The sequence below is a fragment of the Manis pentadactyla genome, chromosome 2 (genome assembly GCF_030020395.1).
Source record: "Manis pentadactyla isolate mManPen7 chromosome 2, mManPen7.hap1, whole genome shotgun sequence".
In the NCBI taxonomy this organism is placed as follows: domain Eukaryota; kingdom Metazoa; phylum Chordata; class Mammalia; order Pholidota; family Manidae; genus Manis; species Manis pentadactyla.
In genome coordinates, this window is record NC_080020.1 from 61011545 (window position 1) to 61025559 (window position 14015).

A 14015-nucleotide genomic window follows, 5' to 3' on the forward strand; every position below is an offset into this window, starting at 1 on the left:
CTTAAGACTGTTTTCGCTGCGTCCCACAGAAGTTGGGGCTTTGTGTTGTTGTTGTCATTTGTTTCCATATATTCCTTGATCTCTATTTTAATTTGTTCATTGATCCATTGATTATTTAGGAGCATGTTGTTAAGCCTCCATGTGTTTGTGAGCCTTTCTTTTTTTTTGTAGAATTTATTTCTAGTTTTATACCTCTGTGGTCTGAAAAGTTGGTTGGTAGAATTTCAATCTTTTGGAATTTACTGAGGCTCTTTTTGTGAGCTAGTATGTGGTCTATTCTGAAGAATGCTCCATGTGCACTCGAGATGAATGTATATCCTGTTGCTTTTGGATGTAGAGTTCTATAGAGGTCTTTTAGGTCCATCTGTTCTACTGTGTTGTTCAGTGCCTCCATGTCCTTACTTATTTTCTGCCCAGTGGATATATCCTTTGGGGTGAGTGGCATGTTGAAGTCTCCTAAAATGAATGCATTGCAGTCTATTTCCCCCTTTAGTTCTGTTAGTATTTGTTTCACATATGCTGGTGCTCCTCTTTTGGGTGCATATATATTTAGAATGGTTATATCCTCTTTTTGGACTGAACCCTTTATCATTATGTAGTGCCCTTCTTTATCTCTTGTTACAGTCTTTGTTTTGAAGTCTATTTTGTCTGATATTAGTACTGCAACCCCTGCTTTCTTCTCTCTGTTGTTTGCCTGAAATATGTTTTTCCATCCCTTGACTTTTAGTCTGTGCATGTCTTTTGGTTTGAGGTGCGTTTCTTGTAAGCAGCGTATAGATGGGTATTGCTTTTTTATCCATTCTATTACTGTGTATCTTTTGATTGGTGCATTCAGTCCATTTACATTTAGAGTGACTATTGAAAGATATGTACTTATTGCCATTGCAGGCTTTAGATTCTTGGTTACCAAAGGTTCAAGGTTAGCCTCTTTAGTATCTTATTGCCTTACTTAGCTCTCTTATTGAGCTGTTATATACACTGTCTGGAGATTCTTTTCTTCTCTCCCTTCTTATTCCTCCTCCTCCATTCTTCATATGTTGGGTGTTTTTTCTGTGCTCTTTTTAGGAGTGCTCCCATCTAGAGCAGTCCCTGTAAGATGCCCTGTAGAGGTGGTTTGTGGGAGGCAAATTCCCTCAACTTTTGCTTGTCTGGGAATTGTTTAATCCCTTCATCATATTTAAATGATAATCGTGCTGGATACAGTATCCTTGGCCCTTCTGTTTCATTGCATGAAATATATCATGCCATTCTCTTCTGGCCTGTAACCTTTCTGTCGAGAAGTCTGATGATAGCCTGATGGGTTTTCCTTTATAGGTGACCTTTTTCTCTCTAGCTGCCTTTAAAACTCTTTCCTTGTCCTTGATCATTGCCATTTTAATTATTATGTGTCTTGATGTTGTCCTCTTTGGGTCCTTCCTGTTGGGAGTTCTGTGTATTTCCATGGTCTTTTTGAGTATTTCCTCCCCTAATTTGGGAATTTTTCAAAAAGTATTTCTTCAAAGATATTTTCTATCCCTTTTTCTCTCTCTTCTTCTTCTGTTACCCCTATAATACGGATATTGTTCCTTTTGGATTGCTCACAGAGTTCTCTTAATATTGTTTCATTCCTGTAGATCCTTTTATCTCTCTCTGTGTCAGCTTCTATGTGTTCCTGTTCTCTGGTTTCTATTCCATCAATGGCCTCTTGCATCTTATCCATTCTGCTTATAAATCCTTCCAGAGTTTGTTTCACTTCTGTAATCTCCTTCCTGGCATCTGTGATCTCCCTCTGGACTTCATCCCTTAGCTCTTGCTTATTTCTCTGCATCTCTGTCTGCATGTTTATGATTTTTATTTTGAATTCTTTTTCAGGAAGACTGGTTAGGTCTGTCTCCTTCTCTGGTGTTGTCTCTGTGATCTTTGTCTGCCTGTAGTTTTGCCTTTTCATGCTGATAGGAATAGTTTGCAGAGCTGGGACGAGTGACGGCTGGAAGAACTTCCCTTCTTGTTGGTTTGTGGCCTTCCTTTCCTGGGAGAACAGTGACTTCTAGTGGCTTGTGCTGGGCAGCTGCACAGCAGACAGGGCTACTGATTCTTGCCTGGCTGTTATGGAGTTTATCTCCACTGTTGCTGTGGGTGTGGCTGCCTTGGGTGGCTGCTCCAAAATGGTGGGGCCGTGTTGGATGGGGAGCGACCGGGAGGCTATTTATCTCCGTGAGGGGCCTCTGTGCTCCCTGCTGCCCAGGTGGTTAGAGTGCCCAGAGTTCCACAGATTCCCTGCCTCTGGAGTAAGTGTCCCGGGACACTTCTGTCTGGTTTTGGGGTTCCTGTCCCTTTAAGACTTCCAAAAAGCACTCGCCATATAAATAAATAATTAATTAAAAAAAAAAAAAGCCACTCGCTTTTCTTTGTCCCCGGGCACCAGCCTCAGGTACCTGCTCAGAGGTCTTGCTGTCCTGTTTCCCTAGTATCCAGGATACCACGCATGCAGTGTGTCTGTGATCTGGTGCAGATTGCTAGGGCTGGGTGTTTAGCAGTCCTGGGCTCCCTCTCCCTCCCCTCTCTGACTCCTCTCCTCCCGCCAGGAGGTGGGTTGAGGGGCGCTCGGGTCCCACCGGGCTGGGGCTTGTATCTTATACCCTTTGCAAGGCGCTGGGTTCTCGCATGTGTGGATGTGGTCTGGATGTTGTCCTGTGTCCTCTGATCTCTATTCTAGGAAGAGTTCGCTTTTTTGGAGGAGATTTCCGCTGCTCTACTCACGCTGCCATCTTGACTCCACCCCCTCTCTCCCTAGTTCATTTTCAAGAGGGGATATATAGGACAACAGAAAAATGTTACTGAAGAACAGCCCCTTATGTGTAGCTTCTTCACACCTCAGTCAATTAAATGATGCTCAATAAATGGAAGATATTACTGTATTTATTCACTGTAAATGAACCAAGCATTGTTAAAACTAATTCACAGTGTTAGCCATGTCTGTCATCCTCAAATACATTTTCTCCGATCAGAGAGATTGAGTAGAAATAGCAGGAATGTAGTTCTAACACAGAGACCTAACACTCTTTTAGCAGAATATTTAAGAAACAAAACATAATCATCAACCTTATGAGATCACTGAATGACACCCATCAATAAAAACATCACATTAGTGAAAATATCAAAAGACTTTAAAATGCTTCTTGAAATCTAGACAAAAGGAGTTAGTTTATGAATACCACCTGTGCACTAGTTCCATTCTCATCAGTAGAGCCCAATTGCTTTCTTTCCAAAAGCTCCAGTTTTCTTGCCTAATCATCTCTTTCCATAATATACAATGGATTATATTGTTTCTAGTACCTCAGAACACTAGGTGGTCTTAGTCTCTCTTATTCACATAGCATTTAAGTCAGTAATTTGTTGTGATGGTTGAAATTCAATATAAAAACTAAAGTACTCTACTGTTTTACGTATCCTTTGCCTTTACTTTTAAGACCACTCCTTACCAAATGGCAGTCATTTCTGCTCAATAAAACCTGGAAAATTCAGCACAGGAAAGTTAAAGCCTTTTTCTTGAAGTGTACCTTCATGGGAGAGAGTGAGCAGATACGTACTAGATCTAGAAATGGCTTATGTCTTATATGGGATGAGTTTTCCTCCTATTCATACCTTCAGTAACACCTGGGTAATGAAAAGGGCAGACTGGCATGAGGATGAGTTTGAGTGTTTCTAAAAAACAATTGGGAGGAATTATGCTAGTTGCCTTCTGCCATGACCTCCCTAATGCTAAAATGCCAGTGGGAAGTGCATGGAGGCTACGGCTACCACCAAACGGCAAAGCACTCCTGTTCTGTATCTATCTATAGCTCTAGACACAGGTCAGTTTGGGGTATAAACTGTATCAGAAGGTGGAAGAAGAGAGGCTGAGAGGAAAGGTTGGTAAGGCAGGTAAAGGTGAGTTGGGATCCACAGAGGATAGAAAAGGTAAGCCAGGGAAGAAAGTAAAAGCGTAAGGCAATAGTATCCTACCAGGGAGGATACTGGATCCAGGATGGGAAGATGTTGGAAGAAAAATTGTCGGGAACATACAAAAAAGCCATTATAAAATCAACATTAAAATGTTTACTTTGTCTTGAATTCTAAAGTATTTTTCATTTTATTTTCCTAACTGTTTTTAGTCTATTTTTTTTTCTGATTTAGTGTTTGCTTAGGTTTCACAGCCAAACATTTCTGTGTAAGGAAGGTGTGATATGAAATCAGGGTCTGTGTTTGAGTCACCATCCTGGTGCTATCTTCCTGCTCATATGCAAGATGCTGTGACTTTTCTTCTCATTTGCAAAACAGGCTTTTTCACATACATATTTTATATGGTTGTTATAAAGATTACATAATGTAGATGGAAAATATTTTGTAAAATATAAACTGTTAGGCAGATTTATGCTCTTTAAAATATGGCAGATTCATCTATTCTAGCTTGTAAGTCTTCTAAAAAATATACTTATTATTTCAGATCTCTGGGTTTGGTTCTGCTTGAGCCCCTTCTTGCTTCTGCTGGTTGAGGGTTGCTGGTCAGTGTCACACAGCTGGAAATGTACAAGTCACTATTGGGCCCAGGCACAAAACTGACATAAAAGAGATGACTTAAGTTCTGAGATGATGTCTGGGAGAGCTGACAGCTGACATTAGATCCAAAGGCTGATGAAGGGGCCCTGGCAATAGCATTCTGGAATAGTCTATTCCAGAAGTTGTTCTGGTTTCTGAAAGGTGGTTCAGATATCTCCATGGGGCAAACAGTCAGGCTTTCTCTTTCAATCTTACTCTACTTAACCATTCCAGGCCAATCCAAACACCCATAATGATTTAATATCCCTGGGGCCATGGCCCAAACACCTCTTCCCTCATTTCTGCTCTATCTAAGCTTTTTGCAAGAGCTTTGTTTACAGGAATCCTAAAACACTACTTCCCCTCTATAAGTGACAGATTTTTTGCTGTGCTCTCAATTAGCCAGGATTAACAGCTATCATTGTAATTGTAGCCAAGGCAAAAGTCAGAAATAATTCTGGAACCTGGCTCCAGTGCCGGGGCAGCTCACTGCTCAGAAGGCCATGTGAGTTTAGTCTGCCACCTCCATGGAGAGCCACTATGGAGTCCACAAATGTGTACAATTAGAATTTACCTTTATGTTTTCAGAATGTGGCAAAACATACTTGCTGTTTAGTCAAAGGTGCAGAGCAGCCTGCACATTCAGTTAGTGTAGATTTAAAACAACAGTAAAATAGAAGACAAAAAAACAAAAGCCTCTGACCACTTTTTCCCCTCTAAATTGATAGACCCTTTGTTTTTGTGATTCAGCTTCTTACTGCAATCAGTCATGTGGTCTTTTTCTAAACATGGATGATTTATTTTTTCATTATTGGCATGGGTTTTTTTTTTTTTTTGCTCCAACTTTATGGTAAATTATCAATCTTTTCTCAGAGTGGGAGTTTTCCTATGACTAGTGCTCACAATTTCCTCTGTATTTTAGCAACTGATAAAAGTAGAGCTTACTTAGTCTTTCAACAAGCAATTCTGTTTTATGTGTCTACATTAACTCTGTGCTATATATCTATTTACTTTGCTGTATTTATGCATAAAATGCATAGGAGCATGGTTTTCTAAATCATTGAACATTATTTTTCTTCTTTTTCAGCTTTATTGAGGTATAATTAACAAAGTTTAGTTTTCTTCTTAATCCCAGAAAATAAATTACCAACTGTTTTCCCACAGCTACTCTCTTATTTTATCTTCAAATATTCTTTTCACCTGGTCTCAGCAGAGACTCCCAGGGAGACGTTAGAGGGAAGACCTAGAAACTACTACTATTACAGGAAGTACATAGAAACTATTACTCTGTATCTTAACATTTCTGTGGATTTTTTTTAGTCCTTACACAATAGTTTATAAAAAGAAAAACTCCCTGCATCGGAAAAGATGTATAAGAAGCTAGGGCCATTAGTAGCCCAATATTACTGATTGCATTTTCAGTTTTTTCAAAATGCATCTTTACACCTAGTACTGATATATTTACAGCTCTCAGATTTGGTCTTATTCTAATCTGATAGGCTATAGTTTCTGAAGGTGCTCATTAATGAATTGTAAGTCACAGTATAAAGGTTAGTTTAGTTTTTCAATGCCACCTAGGATCTGTGGTCATAATTTTATCAAAGTCAGCTCCCTTTTTAGTATGTAATTAATATTTTTTTATGGGAACTAACAGTTGTGTTTTCAATATGATTTAAACCTAATAGGGTTGTGGGATAAATGACAGAATTTCCAGAATCTCCCAGCTAACCCTAGTTCATTTACATACCAATAGTTGTTAAACACTGCAGAGCCTCCCATTGATCTGGGACAAGGGGTGGAGAGAAAATGGCCATTCTCTCCTCTGCCAATGAAGTTCCACCCTGAAGGGGCAGGCAGGAAGTAGAGAGCACACAGTGGCTGCAGAGTACAAGCCACTTGGCCGAAGGGGAAGCTGAGCCTGGCCAGTGAATTCCAGCAAGCTCTAAGCAAAAAAAAAAAAGGTTGCTCCCAACTTACCCTTTCCCTTATTTTAGTTTCACTGGTTTCATAGGAGATTTGCCCAGGGCTGGAAACACCCTTCCCACTCAGAGTTACAAGTAGTTACCTAATTCCCAAAGAGCAAAACGTTCTCCAGAACTTCAAAAGTAGAAAAGTGGTGGAAATAGTGCAAGTGGGAAAGCATGGTTTACCTGCAAATCCTAATTGACTTTTTCAGCATATACCTGTTTATTAGCAGTTCCTAAAATTACAGTAGTGACAATACTGATACAATGTAAAGAACATATTTGTGAATTATTAAGTTCGAGTTCATTTGATCTTGTAGGTTCAGTTAGGCCAAATGATACATGGCTTTCCAAATGTTACTTGGTTTTTCTAGATAGGTAGTCCTAAGCAAGTTAACAAATAAAGGGCCCAGAGCTAAAATTTTAATTATTTAAAGCTTATAAAACTTTGTAACAGAGGATATATATCCAAAATTCTAAATCTGAAATTCAATCTTATTTTGCTGTCATTATATATGAATCAATTCCCTAAAAAATGGTTAATGAAAAGTGGTAAGATTCATTATGTATCTTATAGGAGCTCATCTAAGAAGATTTTATTTCCATAATAACCAATAGTATTACTTTTTTCTGAGCGCATATTTGGTAAATTATGGAAAGCACAACAAAAGCATTATCTCATGTAATCCTCATAAAAGCACAACAAGCCCAGATGTGGAAAGAAGACTGCCTGAGTTCACAGCCTGTTTCTCCCACTCACCAGCTGTGTGACTCCTGGGCTAATCACTTCACCTCTCTGTGACTCCATATCCTTGTCCATAATATTGGAATGATGATAATAGACATAATTCATAGGGTTGCTGTAAGAATAAAATGGGATAATTCCTATAAAATCCTTCAGAGGCCCAACACCTAGTAAGCCCTTAATAAATGCCTCAACTGAAATGATATGGTTGCTATGATTATCACCTTTCATGAATAAATAAAATAAGCCCAAGTTTAAAGAAGCTTTTCATGAGCACACAAGTATAGATTGCAGAGCTAGATTTGAATATAAGTGTGTCTGATTTTAAAGCCAGCTATGACTGGTCTCTGTCACTGCTACTAAACGGTCTGCCATTGCATTCCAAATAGAGATTTCCAGAAAGCATGTCCTTTAGAGGTACCATTTGCTTTAATGTGAAATAAAAATATTTATTGAAAAGAAATAGTCTTTTGTTGTTCTAGTCAATCAATATTTCCTGTTTTTTTTTCATTCAAAATAAAGATTTATTTATCTGGAGTACAAAAAATAATTATTTGGAGTATAAAAAATTATTGCTTTAATACTTCACTTGTTTAATAAATAACTGAAGATTAAACTACATATTTTTAAATCATCAAAATTTTGATTTTTATGTCTAAAGAAAACTCATGCATTAAAATTTATAAATATTTGAAAATCAGTTCTTAACTGCTTTTTATACAAATTTCAGGTGAGTGTGATTTTCAGTACTATTCTAGTATTTTTTTTCTTCAGAAAAATATGTATTTTTTTATAAAGATTTGGCTCCCTGGAACCACTGAGTTTTGCCTTATCTCATTGTACTGCTTAAATTCAGCCTATGTGCTTTACTTTTCTGCATGTTAATGGTGACCTTAAAGCTGAGAAATTCTTCAAAATACTCTCCAAATATCCAGTCTCTCCACTACTCCCTTACCAAATCCATCCCTAACTGCCTAATACAGATACTCAGACTATTGCTTTTATCAAACTTTCACTGCTATTGCCTCTCATCTTTGTCTTGAAAATCCAGTTTTCTTCCATTGCCTATTTTTATTTCATTTAAATTTAGACATAAACTTTTGTAAAGCTCCATAAAAACAGGCATTAAGGTCCTTAGCTATCTTTCAGCATCCCACAGGAACAAAATGAAAAGTAAATAAAATTATAAAAGCATACTGTGCGATGAAAAAGAAAAAAAAATTAGGGAAGACTTATGTGTTCAGAGCCACTGTCAGAAATTCAAATGTCATTTTAAGTTTAGAAACTAAAAGAGCCTGGAGTTCAAAGATCACTAAAAAGAGTGTTGGAGGATATGTCATTTTAATTAATTTTCTAGTTCAAAAGAGAATATCTTGGTAGAATTATATGTTATGATACAAAAGTTTTGAAGTGTAATACCAGACTAGTACACCTGAAATTAATATAACATTATGTCAACCATACTTCATCAAAATAATTTTTTTAAGAAAAAGAAAATGAGCTATTTGGCTATCTCTCTCTCACTTTCTATTTATTTTTCTCCTTCTCTGTGTCTGTCTCTGTCTGTCTCTCTGCCCAGTAAGCCAAACAATCTCTATAGCAATTGGCACCAGACAACAGGATGCAGTTAATAACTAACAGCTTCCCAAATTTTGGTCTTTGCTTCCAACTTAGGATCAAACAGAGGGAGCCAAATGCACCGTTTACCCATCAGAGAGTAGGCCCAGCCTCTAGTTTTCCCACCTGCAGCTTCCACAGGACTCCAATCAGGGCATACCGGAAGTCTCTTTTTTCTGTCCTGAAGCTTTCCCACTCTTCTGTTTGTCTTTGAGTCTCTACCAAACCCAAGTGGGGGCAGCTGACTGTAGCAAGCCTGTGCTTTTTCTTATTTGGGTAGTCTGCACTTAGTTCATTCACTTTGCCATCTCCCTCTTCCTGAGGAAACACGGGCCAGTTAAGACCTCGGCCCCTGCCTATGCACCCCACACCCACGTCTGCCTCTGCCTCTCTCTCTCTCTCTCTCTCTCATCTATATTTAGATATATCTCACCACAATCAAGATAATGCATATATTCATCACCCCAAAATGTTTCATCATTCCTTTTTTTAAAAAAATATGTATATATTTTAAAAAATATATCCTTTGGCTTTTTTGACTTTTTTAATTGAAGTATAATTGATATACAATACTATTTGTTGCAAATATGCTACATAGTGATTTGACAGTTATATACATTATTAAATGCTCACCCCAACTAGTGTACTTTCTGTCAACACAGAACTATTGACTATATTCTCTATGCTGTACTATCATTTCTGTGACTAATTTATATTTCATTATCCCTTTTTATAAACTCTCCCTCCTATCTGGTCCTGCTTACTCCATCCCCAAACAGCCACATACCTTCTTTGTTTTATGTATTTGTGTGAATTTTCTAGAAAGTTATATAAATTAAACAATAAAATAAATGCTTTTTATGTCTGCCTTCTTTCATTTAGCATAATGTTCTGAGATACAACCATGTTGCTGCATGTATGAATTGCTGAGTAGTAAATTGCCTGGTGTACGAATATTGCACAATTTGTGTATCTGTTCATCTGCTATTGACATCTAGATTGTTTTCAGTTGTTGGCTATTATGATAAAACTACAACAGATACCATCTACAAGTATTGGTACAGATGTATGGTTTTATTTCTCTTGGGAAAACAGGAGCGAAATGACTGGGGTTGAATGGCAGGTGTATGTTTAACTTTTTAAGAAACTGCTGTATAGTTTTCCAAAGCAGGTATATCACTTTATAGTCCCACCAGAGATACATGAGAAATCCAATTCTCCAAATCCTTACCAACACTTAGTATCATTAGCCTTTTTAATTTTAGATATTTAATAACTATGTATCTGATTTAGTTTTAAATTTCATTTCTCTTCATGTGCTTACTCAAAATCAGCATATATTTGTTGAAGTAGTTCCAACAACTTCATTTGTTGGCTAATTAGCTACAACTCATTAGAAGATAATTTATTTTTAAGCAAAAATTATACAGCATATTTTTGGACTTACAGGATATGGAAATAAAAGGTATGACAATAGCACAGGACTGGGAGGGAAAAAATGACTTGAATAAATAAGAAACAAGCATTCCTCCTCTTCACCTTCATATCCCAAGGGCAAGGTGATGTTATCAAAATAATTGATTTCATGAGGTGTGAGTTACCTACTGGAAGATGTGGTCAAAGGGAGGTGGTGTTGGAAAAGATTTAGAACAAATCTGGGTCATTATCTTTGTAGTGGTTCCTACATCACCCACTCCTAAACTGAAGAAGATTCAGGTCTAAACTGAAGAGATATTCCATACCTTGGGATAGCATCGCCTAAGTTAGCTAGCTGATTTATCTGGGGAAAATTGGCTGCCAAAAAAATTTAAGAGACTTCTGGGTAGAATACTGCTCTAAATGAAATATAATGAACTGAAAACTTGTACTAGATGAAGCAGTATGAGCAGTCATGCCAAAATAAGATTTTGAAAAGTTCCCAAAGAAGTAAGATTAATATTAATAACATGGAGCAGGGACAAACAAAAACAATAGTTTTGTTAACAATTGGTAACAGAAGAATGAATTGGATACATTAAACCTTAAAGAATTCCATTAAAGAGATTTGCAACAGAATTGATAAAGGTAAACTATGAATTAATCAATTCAAATATTAGGTCAAGGAATTACTCCAGAAGACACCAAGAAAAAAATTAAGGAAAAAATGTAATAATTCAAGTGATTTGGAGAATACAAAATAAAGTACAATTATCTACATAGTGTGAGTGCCAGAAAGAGAAAACAAAGAAAGAGAGACAGGAATGTTAAAAGAAAAAATGTTTTTTAAGCAGAAGGAGATCCATATTAGATGGTAACATGGAATTCCCAAAGGAATTAAGAGACACAGAAATGGAAACAATGGGTAAATACAAGATTTTATTTCTTGCTAATAAATCTTTTCTAAAAAGTTGACTGGAAACACCCATTTATTGCAAGTCAAAAAAAATCTTAGATTGAATTGAGTTCCAGTGTTTCAATCAGAATTTGTCAAGAAAGAAAGAAAGGTATACTACATAGAACATGTTTAGAAAGTTTACTGCTTTCAACCCTGGCAGGTGATATAACAGATAACAGTTAAGCCAACTGTGACTCTGCAATGACTGACTTAATGCTCCCAACTTTATTTCTCCACAGTGCAGCTGAAGGTTTCATGTCTGTCTTCCCGCCATGAACAATGACATGGCTGAAGCTCCAGCCACCTTCCCAGTGAGTGCTGGCCGTGACATCACTTAACCTCAGCAAGAGCAATGCCTACCTCAAGACTTTGCATGGAGTAATTACCATGCTGATCCTCAGTATCTGGGATTCATGCATTTTTTTGGTTAATGTTAACCCATTACTTTCATGTCAAAATACTTGTATTTTATGGTGTCTGCTATTATAGACACTGATCAACAGTGTACTTTTCTGTTTTTGTTTTTTTTTTCAGTCTTCCCTTCCCCTCTTCTTTGATCCCCTCCCTTCTCACACATCTCTGATACCTCACCACACAAACCTTCATAATTTTCTTTACCTCCAACCTCTTCACTTCCTCTGCTTCCCTCTATTTCTACTCATCTCAAAAGGGTCACCACTACTCACGGGAAACTCACAAAGAGGGATGAGCTCTCCACTAGGGAAAGGAATGTGTAGAGCCTTTCTTGGTTGGTGAGAGAAATCAAAGCTGCTGTAACCCAGTACCGCTGCAAAGATGAGAAGAGCTGCTGCAGATGAAGGTTTTGAAGGTGCTCCCTCAGAAGAGTTAAAAACAAAAAGAAGAAACTGAAATCTCAGTAGACCAACACATTAGAGGTGACAGCCGTGGGGGCTTCCTTGACAGCATTTCTAATAAGGACAAACTATAATTTACTTTAAGTACATATGTTTGTACATAAATTAAACAGAAAAAGGTGAGTAATCTAAAACAACAATGTATGTTTATCAAGACTTAAAATTTTGTCTCCTGCTTGAAAAATCATATTGTGTAAATGAAATAAGATAACACGCATATAAATAAAATAGCAAAAATAACTAAGACCAGTTCATAAGTAGGATCAGTACTAGAGCTATTAGTAAATTATTGAAAGGGACAGCGTGTAAAGTGAAAGGCTTTTTGGTTCTTTCTCCTTCTTTCAACAAGTACTCTTTCCACCTTCCTCCATTCCCCTCACTTGCCTCCCCCATTCCACCGCCATCTCATACCTCATCAGCCTCATCACTTTTCTTGTTTCAAACAGAAACCAGTAGCAGTTTGAAACCAGTAGCTGGATGCTCCCTCAAGTGAAGTTACTAGATGTTCAACTATTCTAGTCTCTGAACCCCTCCTTTTTTTATCACCATCTTCTTAATCTCCAAAACTTACTCATGGGCTCTTCCTTTTTCATTCTGCCAGGCTACTCAAAACAGTTGTTTGTGATTGCTCTTTCTTTTTTTCACTGTCTGTTCATAGATTAACATACCTCAATACGACAAATCTTGTCAGTCCACCAAAAGGGCTCTTGATGTGGCCACTGGCTGATAAAATGCCATTAAACTCCTTAGTAATTTTCAGTCCCAAATATAGATGATACCTACGCAGGATTGGAGCTCTCCTTAATTTACAGCACCTCACTCTCATGCTTTCCTCTGAGCGTTTACCTCTCTGTCCTCACTTGCTCTTTGCTGGTGCTTCCTCTTACCTTCAGTCTTTAAATGATGGAGAGTCTCACGGTTTCATCCCACTCACTCTTCCCTTCTCATTCTTGTCTATATCTTCACTGAGAAATCTCATGCCCATGGTTAAATTACCATCTATAAGCATTTATGTTACTTTCAAATTCCCGTTTTGTTTCTATCACTCTTTAAACATATTTATTCAGTTGCCTACTGAAGTCATCCACTTTTATTTAGAAGACATGTTATAAACAGCATGGTTGAAAAAGAAATCTTTGCCTCTTTAAGTTTTCCTCATGTCAGTTTTTGTTTTGTTTTCATCATTTTAACTATCAGTTTCAAATCCAGATAGATATTAGGTTTCCTTAATACTACATTTCTTCCATCATCCACAAACATCCGACTAAAAGGCCTGTCCAATCCTGAAGAGCTGAGGGTCCAACCAATTTCTTGAAAAGCTTCTACTGTATTTAATGTCACCTAAAACACCATCCCTTAAACTATGACCTAGACATGTAAATGGTATTTTTCTATCTACTTTTTCCATTCTCATTTCCAGTCTTCACAAAAAAGCCACCATCATGATTATGATTATTATTTAAATTATATTTATGAGTCTGCTTCTGTAAGTTAAACCACTTACTGAATTTCATTTTGATATTACAAACCAAGCCTTCACACAACATGCAATTCTTCATTTATCAGGCCCGTGCCCATATCTCATCCTTTGGTATCATACTTCTACTTATGGTCCACACCACATTTCTTATTTTTTTCTGGAATGGACCACCTTTGTCCTGAAATTATGCCTTTACCTATGTTGTTCTCCCCAGGTAGAATGATTTTTCTTAAGACCTATTTAAGATATTACTTATTTTTTAGATATTTAGATTCAGCTCTTTCACATTCTCTGTGACACCTTCTCTAGTGTTATCTGTGGAGTAAACCAGCTTTCACTCCTTATGATTTCATAACTCTCACAGTTTTTCTTTTTAGCATTGTTCACATTTTAAAGTATATAT